This window comes from Rhagoletis zephyria, unplaced genomic scaffold (assembly GCF_001687245.7).
Source record: "Rhagoletis zephyria isolate East Lansing unplaced genomic scaffold, Rhagoletis_zephyria_1.1 Rzeph_scaffold_01899, whole genome shotgun sequence".
NCBI classification, from domain to species: domain Eukaryota; kingdom Metazoa; phylum Arthropoda; class Insecta; order Diptera; family Tephritidae; genus Rhagoletis; species Rhagoletis zephyria.
In genome coordinates this window covers 55,085-64,067 of record NW_016158983.1, presented here as the reverse complement: position 1 = coordinate 64,067, position 8,983 = coordinate 55,085, and positions in this window count along the sequence as shown.

Here is an 8,983-nt window from a genome sequence, read left to right as displayed (position 1 = left end):
CGTTTCTTATAAAAGCAAGTCCAGAAAACATTTTTCGAATTAAAATTTTTTATTTTAATTTTATTTTTTTATTCCTTTTTTGTGTCGATCACATTTATAAATGTCTTGCAAAGTATTTTTGTTTTTAATATTTTAAAATTTAAATTTTTTAGCTATTTGTAATTTTCAATGTTTTTTTTTACTTTTCTTGCGATTTTTTGTTCAGTTATTAATAATTGCCACCTTTCTAATTCCACTCTGAAGATTTGCCACTTTTCTACATTGGTAGACCCAATTGTTTTCACTGCGTCAATTAAAAAAATATTAACTTTTTTTTATGAAAAATTGTTGTTTGAATTCTTTTGTCAGCTAAAACTAGCACAATTCGGTCTTCTGTGTACACATACATACACAAAAAATACCCAAAAACTAAAAATAAAAAGGTAGAAGAAAAAACAAAGATTTATCATTAGATAAGCATTAATTAATTGTAAAATATATTTGAAATATATTTAATTGTAAATAAGAAAACAATTATTTTAAATAAATGTTATTTCTATTGAAAAATTAAAGAAAAACTATTATAACTAATAAAATTTCTAAATTGCGAGCCGTTTAGTTATAAAACTTTAAAATTCTTAGTTAATAATAAGGACTATAAAAATAAAAATAAAAAATAAAAATATTTATAATTTTAAACTGTATACATGTGTTTGCGCTTAAAAGAAAGTACATATAAATGAGCCAAATTAAAAATGAAATAAATGTTTGCTAACAAAGAAAAAAATACAAAAAAGTTTCCAAAGAAGCAGCAAGAAAACCAATAAAATCTGCTGCACTAAATACTACAGCATAATCATTACATAAATGGCAAAAGTCAATGTTTATATATTTGTAAGTATTCCATGCACATATACAAACATACATACATACATATGTACATATGTAAGTATGAATTTGTGTGTGCTTTCAACTTGTAAACATTGTGAGCTGTTTTTCTTTAACAGTTAAAAATCATTAAAGCGTAATATTAAAAACCCAACAAGAAAAGAGAAAACGTGAGATGTAAGTAAATATTAAATGCATTTTTGCTCAAAGGAAACTTTAAAAACAGATAAAAAATAAATAAACCGAAATACACCAATACAAATTTGATTTATTCCATTATTGATGCACCAAGAAAATCTTGCGTAAGTAAATGCTAAAGAATTCTTAAACATTCTAAGGCAAATCTTTATCAAGGATTACAATTTAAGGCATGCATTTTTATTGAAGATTTTTTAAAATTTCATAAAATTCAAAAGCGCTTTCTTTCTAAATATTTTCCGCTTAATAGCTTGTCAGTTATTATTCATTTGACCATGAATGAATATTGAAATTAATTTTGATGTTAAATTATGACTATGCATGGTGATGCTCTCAAAGTGAAACTTATCATAAATAGCTTTTTCGCCGACAGAATCCCAAAAATTTGCATAGACCAAAATGAAGCATATCGGTTTCAAAAATCATACCCACTCCCCATGTACCTCCAGTCCACAATGTGAGCAGGCAAATCAATTTGAATTAAACATACATACATACACATTAATGTATGTGCGTAGATATACATACCTTCAAACGCGGCAAGCACAACCGACAGGCAAATACATAGGTTTGGGAAAAAAGGCACCTTCATAAATATGCAGAACACTTCAACGACATGCGTACAAAGAATGGAATGGAATAAAAAAGCACACTAAGTGTTTACTGGGATATTGAAAAGAACGCGCCATCACTTTCATTGGTTTCGCCCCATTTATGATGAAATGTTGTATCTCAGTAGCCCGCTTCATGAATCCGTACCAAACTTGGTATGAGTATTGCCTAGGGCCTGGCTAAGAAATCTGTTGAAAATCTTTGAAATCGGGTAATAACCACGATCATTTCCCTTATAACGGTAATTTACAGAAACACGTAAACTGCGATAAATCAGTAACTACTGAAGCTAATTGACTCAAAATCGTTAATTAGAATAACCACTTAGCAGAAAACTAGATTATTACACATTTTTGGACAATGGGCGTGGCGCCGCCCACTTTTGACCAAAAATTTGTACCTCGGTAATCGATTCATCAATTTCTACTTAATCAACTTAGTACGAGAAAGAAATTCGTTGAAAATTATTCAAATCGGACTAAAATTACACCCACTTCCTGTATAACGGTAAATTTCAGACATCCGAAAACTCCGATATGTCAGTAACTGAGGACGCTAATTTACTCCAAGTTAACAGTCGTCGGCCGCTGTGGTGTAATGGTAAGCAGTGCGCACTTTCACTTATAAGCACCTGGGTTCAAGCCCTGGTCAAAGCAACATCGCAAAAAATATAGAAAAAGATTTTTTCTTAACAGCGGTCGTCCCTCGGCAGGCAATGGCAAACCTACGAGTGTATTACTGCCATGAAACACAACTTCTCATAAAAATACAACCGCCGTTCGGAGTCGGCGTAAAACTGTAGGTCCCTCCGCTTAGTGTGACAACATCAAGGCGCACGCCACAAGTCGGAGGAGAAGCTCGGCCAAACAATAACATATGTGTAAGCGCCAATCTATAAATCTACAGTTAAATACAACAATCTCTGAACAATTAATAAGACTGCTATACATTTTTAGGAATAAGGCGTGGCACCTCGCTTTTTATGGCTACGCGGTGTATCACGGTAACCACTTTATAGATTTCTACCAAACTTGGTTCAATTATTTCATTAAGTCTAATTCAACATATTATCGAAAAAGTTTGAAATAGGGGAAAACCCCCTGCTTATCATGCAAATGTAGTTAAAGAGTTGAAATTACGATATTTGATACCTGCGCCGGGTATATAAGGTTCGATTTCGCCCGAACTTATACTTCTTTACTTGTTATTTAAGAACTTGCTAAGACCTTTTTAGGATTCACGAAGAAAGCCGACGGTATCATGGGCATACTGGGTTAGGTACTCTCTTTAGATATACAAAAGATCTTTCAGGTCGTAGAATCTTTTGTTCTATCTCACCCATGCATTTTACCAAGTAACTCCACAGCCGGCTCAAATACGTTTGAAGAAGTAGGAGCTGCAGGAAGTTTCCTTGCGAATCATGATTACCTGTGCCGACTCGACGTAGAACTTTTAGCTAAAGACTTTTACTGATATTACGTCAGCTTGCGATAATGCATGAAAATTAGATATACATATGTATATACGATAATAGAAGGTTAAAATTTTAAACGTACAGTTTCTATGCATTTAATCTAAGTAACCTTATTAGATGCAGCTGCACATCACATACGGTCGAATAACCACTTCCTCTCACAAAAGTTGGATGAACCGGGAGGTCTGCTGGCCAAACACCGTGCTTGCTGTGGGCTCACGTATAAGCTGACCACATGACGAACAGAATACCTAAAGATTGCTACGATGAGCTTGATGAGCTACGACAGGGCCAAATTTTCACCAGAGCACACAACCCGAAATCCGACGTTCTGATCGTTGCTTGGGCTCCTCGTCGATATCTGAGACCGCGTGAAGGTGCAAGAGAACAATATATGTATGAATCCAGTCAGAATTATGGATTTGGACAAACAATTATATGGAAAGGCGCTGGAATGAATTTCCGTCATCCTTTGCAAAATTTGGTTTGGATACAAAACGACCTAGCCATTATACCATTTTCAGCGTCATTTTTTTTTTCTCGTTATTCGTTTGTCTCCACACCCAACATGCCAAGGGATGACGGAAATTCGTTCCAAAATACATTGTAGTCTAGAAATTTTATTAATGTTCGTGGGATCTTCGTGAACAATGAGCTGGCAGTCGTTCGCTACCTTATGTATGATATACGTGACCATTTCACTAGATAGAGACGCTGCTCCACTCTTCCGCGATAGTTTTTTCGTAAATGCGTAATGTGCGGGATGGAGAACTTTTGGAAGGAATCTATAGTATTTAAATACGACTTTCGAAGACAATCAAATCATCTGAGTGAAGTTATTGTCAGTGTAAGTCTATGCATATAACTATTCAATGTGAATGTATCGCCATCGCTGGGAAGTTGATTTACCCAAAGATATCAACAACGTAATCTTTGACGTTGGGAACTCTGCATGCGAAGGATGTTTCTTGACGCCTTAAGAAGCTAATATCTTTGAAGCCAGATTTCTGAATGCATTTCAAACCTATTCATACAAAAAATTATATTTTTCAGGCGCTACTTACATTTAAGCTAAAAGTTATAGCATAAAAGCGCTAAACAATTGGCAGGCATGAAGGTTATGAAAAATACTTCGATTATAAATTTGTTTATCACTTCGTGCAGATACTCGTAAATATTCACGTAAAAGTCTATAAGAATGAAGTGAGTGTAGGCTTTCACACGTCATAAAAGTAGACTAACGCGGCAACAACAAGTTGCTCACTAAACACCGCAAACGTTGCACTAAACTATGTACTTACCTCATAAACGCCCTCTAAGTGGAAGTTCATGTTAATGCGTTTTTCACATGCCTTTCTAAGTGAGGAAATTGTTAGTATGTGTATGTGCCGGTGAGTATAACATTGTGTAAAGTAGGTTAATGGCATATGTGCGATTTACACCTTTTCAACGCCTTCTGGAAGTGAGTAGTCCGACCGGCGAATTAGCATGTATTTACGATCCACCCGTTACGCGTCATAACGAAGAACGTGTAATAATAGGATTTTGGCTCGGAACACGAGGAATGCTTTTAAAGCAGTGTCGGGCACTCCTGGTTTGCCTATACACGCGTGAATATGTTGTCTTTCGCAGCCAACTTCGCTGACGTTCTGCAAAGCAAAGCAAAACTGCGCTACAGCAGAGACTTTGCAATATGTGACAGTGTGAATATGCCCGACCCTGCCCAGTAGAAATCTTATGCATACGACATCGATTGTAGTGGCATGAACTTGTTGCTGTGTATGTAGGCCAGTATAAATGTACTTTCATTTCCATTTAACTCGTGTGGTTTCTCAGAGCGTATGCGTACTCTAACCATACACTTGTACTACTGCTGTATGCAACTGACTGTATTAATGTTTCAAACTTGCAAAAGCACTAGTATACCGGCATACAAAAATACACATAATTACTGCTTGCGAAAGTACTAATGCTGATATGATATACATCTATTTCCATATGTAAATTCTACTTTTCTGATACATTTCAATATATGGCACATACGAGCACAAACAACACGGTAGCATTTATATATGCAAATGCATATCTGGTAAAAGCCTTTTCAGTGCCGAAAATGTTATCGTACAACACGTCCGTTCCCTACAAATTTTGCACAATACCGAAAATATTACAAACATTTTGTGATGCTGTAAAGTAGTCAAATTTATAGAGAAATCTACTTAAAATAACATTAAGTGTGTTCGCTTACACTTCGAATGAATTTGACTTTATTTCTGGAAGTTCATGGCCGCTTATGGCACCTTTCACTCATATAGCATGCATACTTCATGAATGCATGCCACCGATTTCTACTGGGTGTATTAAAGCCATCAGCAAGACGAACATAAGCTTGCGGTCAAAGTACGTATGTACAGTCAGTCAACAAAGTTTAGGTACAGCGAATTTTTTACAATACGGGCAACTATTTTTTAAATATTTTATTTTTCGCTAATTTTTATAAAAACATAGTTAATTCTACAACAAAAACCCCAAAAATCAAAGTTTCAAACCTTGTGCAAAATTAAAGACAATTCTGCAAAATTACATTCAAATATTGCACTTTTTATTTACGCTCTCTAGAAACAAGTTGAGTATGCAGTTTTATAGATCATTAAATTTTGGTATAATAAAGTGCAAGTATGAGGAAGCTAGGACTTACCATTGATTTTTGGGATATATTTTTGTTGAAGGTGCCGCACATTTTTTCCATATAAAAAAATTATCAAACATTATTTTATATGGAGAAAATGAGCGACACCTCAAACAAAAAAAAAATTGAACAATGCGTGTTCTCTCCATTCGTTACCGAGATTTTGCAAGTTTAAAATAAGTTGGAAATATAACGATGGAATGAAAAAAAATATCAATAACATTTTGAACATTTAGCAGCAAATGCAGATGTACTTAAGTGCGAAAAACACCACACAAGCGGCTTGACAAACCAAGCGAAATATCCCTTCCCTTAAAGCTATTTATGTTATATATGGGGGTGGTTGAAGGCTTGACAAGCCGTTTCAGAAAAATGTGAACAAAAATCAAATTTTTTTGATTTTCTGACCGCCATGTTGACATTTGATCAAAGTGTTTACATTGAGTATGATAAAATCGCCGCATTCGCAACGGAATGTGGACGTGGGAGAGAAAAATCGAAGAAAACCCAACCCTTTTACATTATGAACCGGAAGAAAACTAAAATTCTTTGCTTGAATGAGTCATGTTTGCAGAATGTTTGACAAGCCGCTTGTGTGGTGTGTTTCGCTTTTTATAAAACTTCAAAATGTTTGTTGTTCCCAAATTTGCAGAGATATTAAAAACTATCTTGTGTAAAACATGGTTGCATTTGTTATCTGCAAATATATCGAGAGAAAATTTCTCAAAAATTCCTCAAAAGAAATCCTCAAAAAATACTCAAGCGCACCCGAAATTCCTCACGTTTTGAGGAATTACTCACAAAGTGCAACACAGAAGGAAGGCTAGAACCTTCCGCTTGGGCTTAAATTCAAGCTATAACTCGCAACTACTGTCCCTAGAAATAAAATCCCTGCACCTCAACCCTTAAGTCATTTATTGTAAAGCAAAAACTGATTTTGGCAAAAATTTTTTTGCAATATCATAATTTTCCAGTATAATTTTATTGTTCCATAAATGACTATAAGTAACCATTAGGCCAAGGTGCAGGAATGGTATTTACAGGGACAGTAGTTGAGAGTTATAGCTTTAATTTAAACCTAAGTGGCTTTTCTTTCTGTGCTAGAGAGGTGCGGAAGGTCGTCTTTCTTGTAGCTTGGGCAGAGCGCACTTAAATTCTAGTCGTCGAGAATGCGTTCATCTGACCACATTCTGCATAGAGTTGATGCATGTAACTTTTCAGCTCCTCGCCTCCGCACTTGGCTAGTTAGTAGGCCGTCAGTTCCGGCAGCATTGTTGTTTTTCAGCCGCGTAATTGCTATTCCTTCCTTATCATAGCTACTCGATCATCATCAACTCGGGCACTTATTCATTTTCTTTACCACTCTCAGCACTGCCATCATTCAACAGAAGGTCGTCATGGTCGTTCTTACAGAAGTTTGCCTTACATTTGAAATTTTCCAAAAGTCGCCTAACTCTTTCGTAAAATTATCGGTCGGCCAGCATTTGAGGCTCTTCGCACTCCCATATTTCGTCTCTTTTCAGCTCCCTATATCGGTCGCATAAACCTCCCGTTACGCCCGATTGAAGCTAGGGCCTTAAGGCGACATCCCTTTTCCCTCCAGTTTTGATACACTTCGAATCGAACCAGTTATTATTTCGCCGCCAGCGGTACGTAACATACATATGTACATTTGAAATCGCCAAGCACGATTTGGATGTTGTTACAGGGCCAGGGCTAATATGTGCGCTCCAGGCGGTCATAGAAAAGATTTTTGAGTGTCTCGCGATGTTGAAGAGTCTCGCTTTGATACGGTTTATGTGTGGACAAACAGCCGAGCAGCGGCACCTGGCCCACTAAGTCTCCGGACATTCCAGCTGCAAGTCCTCAAATCATAGGCCTTTAAATGTTTGCCGTGGTCGTCATCAAAAGAGGAAGGTTCTCATCGTAGGCATTATTAGCTCTTTTATTTGCCCAGTACACTAGTGGATGGTTTTTAACCAAATATACGTTTACATAGCGACAGATGTCCGCTTGTATCCACGCCTACTGGTGAACAAACGCTGCAGACTTTAAACCGAACAAGTGGGAATCGCCCCACCAAAACTCCCTCTCTTTCTGCCGTGGCCCGAGGCTCCATTCAGATTGTTTACGGCATCTCGCACATGAGTTACTCACGTGCAACAGTAATTGCATACCTAGAAGAACGATTGTGCCCAAGGCTCCTCTTTGGCTGCGATAAAGTCTCTATATCAAAATAAAACTACCTCTTTGAATGTAGTAATTGAATGCGTAGATACTCTAACCTATTAATTGGCTGCACTATGCCCAACGAATGTAGTCTTGGTCTTCGGACCCATAGATATTCCAGAAAATCCTTTTTGGATGGACTGGCAAGGAATTGGAACTAAATTCAATAAATAAATTAATACTAATTTCAAACAATGGACTGGAGCGATCACTGCTTCGACATGTAATCGGCGTTCTTACGCAACACTGCTTGATAAGGATGCATGCCAACATAATGAGTTTACGGTCGAATGCCTTATGTCACAGGTGCCGCGATATTGAAGAAATCGAGAGTGGAGTATATTATCTAAGTAAGTCACTGCCCCGAATTGGTGTCATTTGTTCCAACACTAACTATGTGATTTCTTGAATTTCTGGGGGAAAGGATTACGGCTCGTGTCTATGGTTTTGTTAGCTTCACCGGAACGAATTGGTATCGCTTCAGGCAGCAAGTAAGACGAGAAGCAGCCTCTTTTATGGTGTCGCAATGAGCACATGACGGTCTAAGTGGACTCTCTGCCGTGCTGGATGGGCGCAGCCATTATAACCTAACCTAAGGGCAACGTACTTCTACATGGGTAAGAAGACGGAGTAAACATAAGCCCACGTTAGTGGTATAACCGTAAATATTTGGGCCAGGTATGTCCTTTTACACTGCTTATTTAGATTTGCTGCCACCGTAGCCTAACCTAATTATAGTGAATCTCCACCAAGTAGAAATGGAAGCATTCGCTTTGGCAAAGCAAAAAAAAAAAAAAAAATTGCATTTTTTAGTTTGAGGCTAACACAGTTGTTGCAGAAAACTTGCCTAGCCCTAAAATCTTTCTCCCATAGTTCAAGCATCCAATCAAGCTCGGTTTTCCCCTAAAGATTTA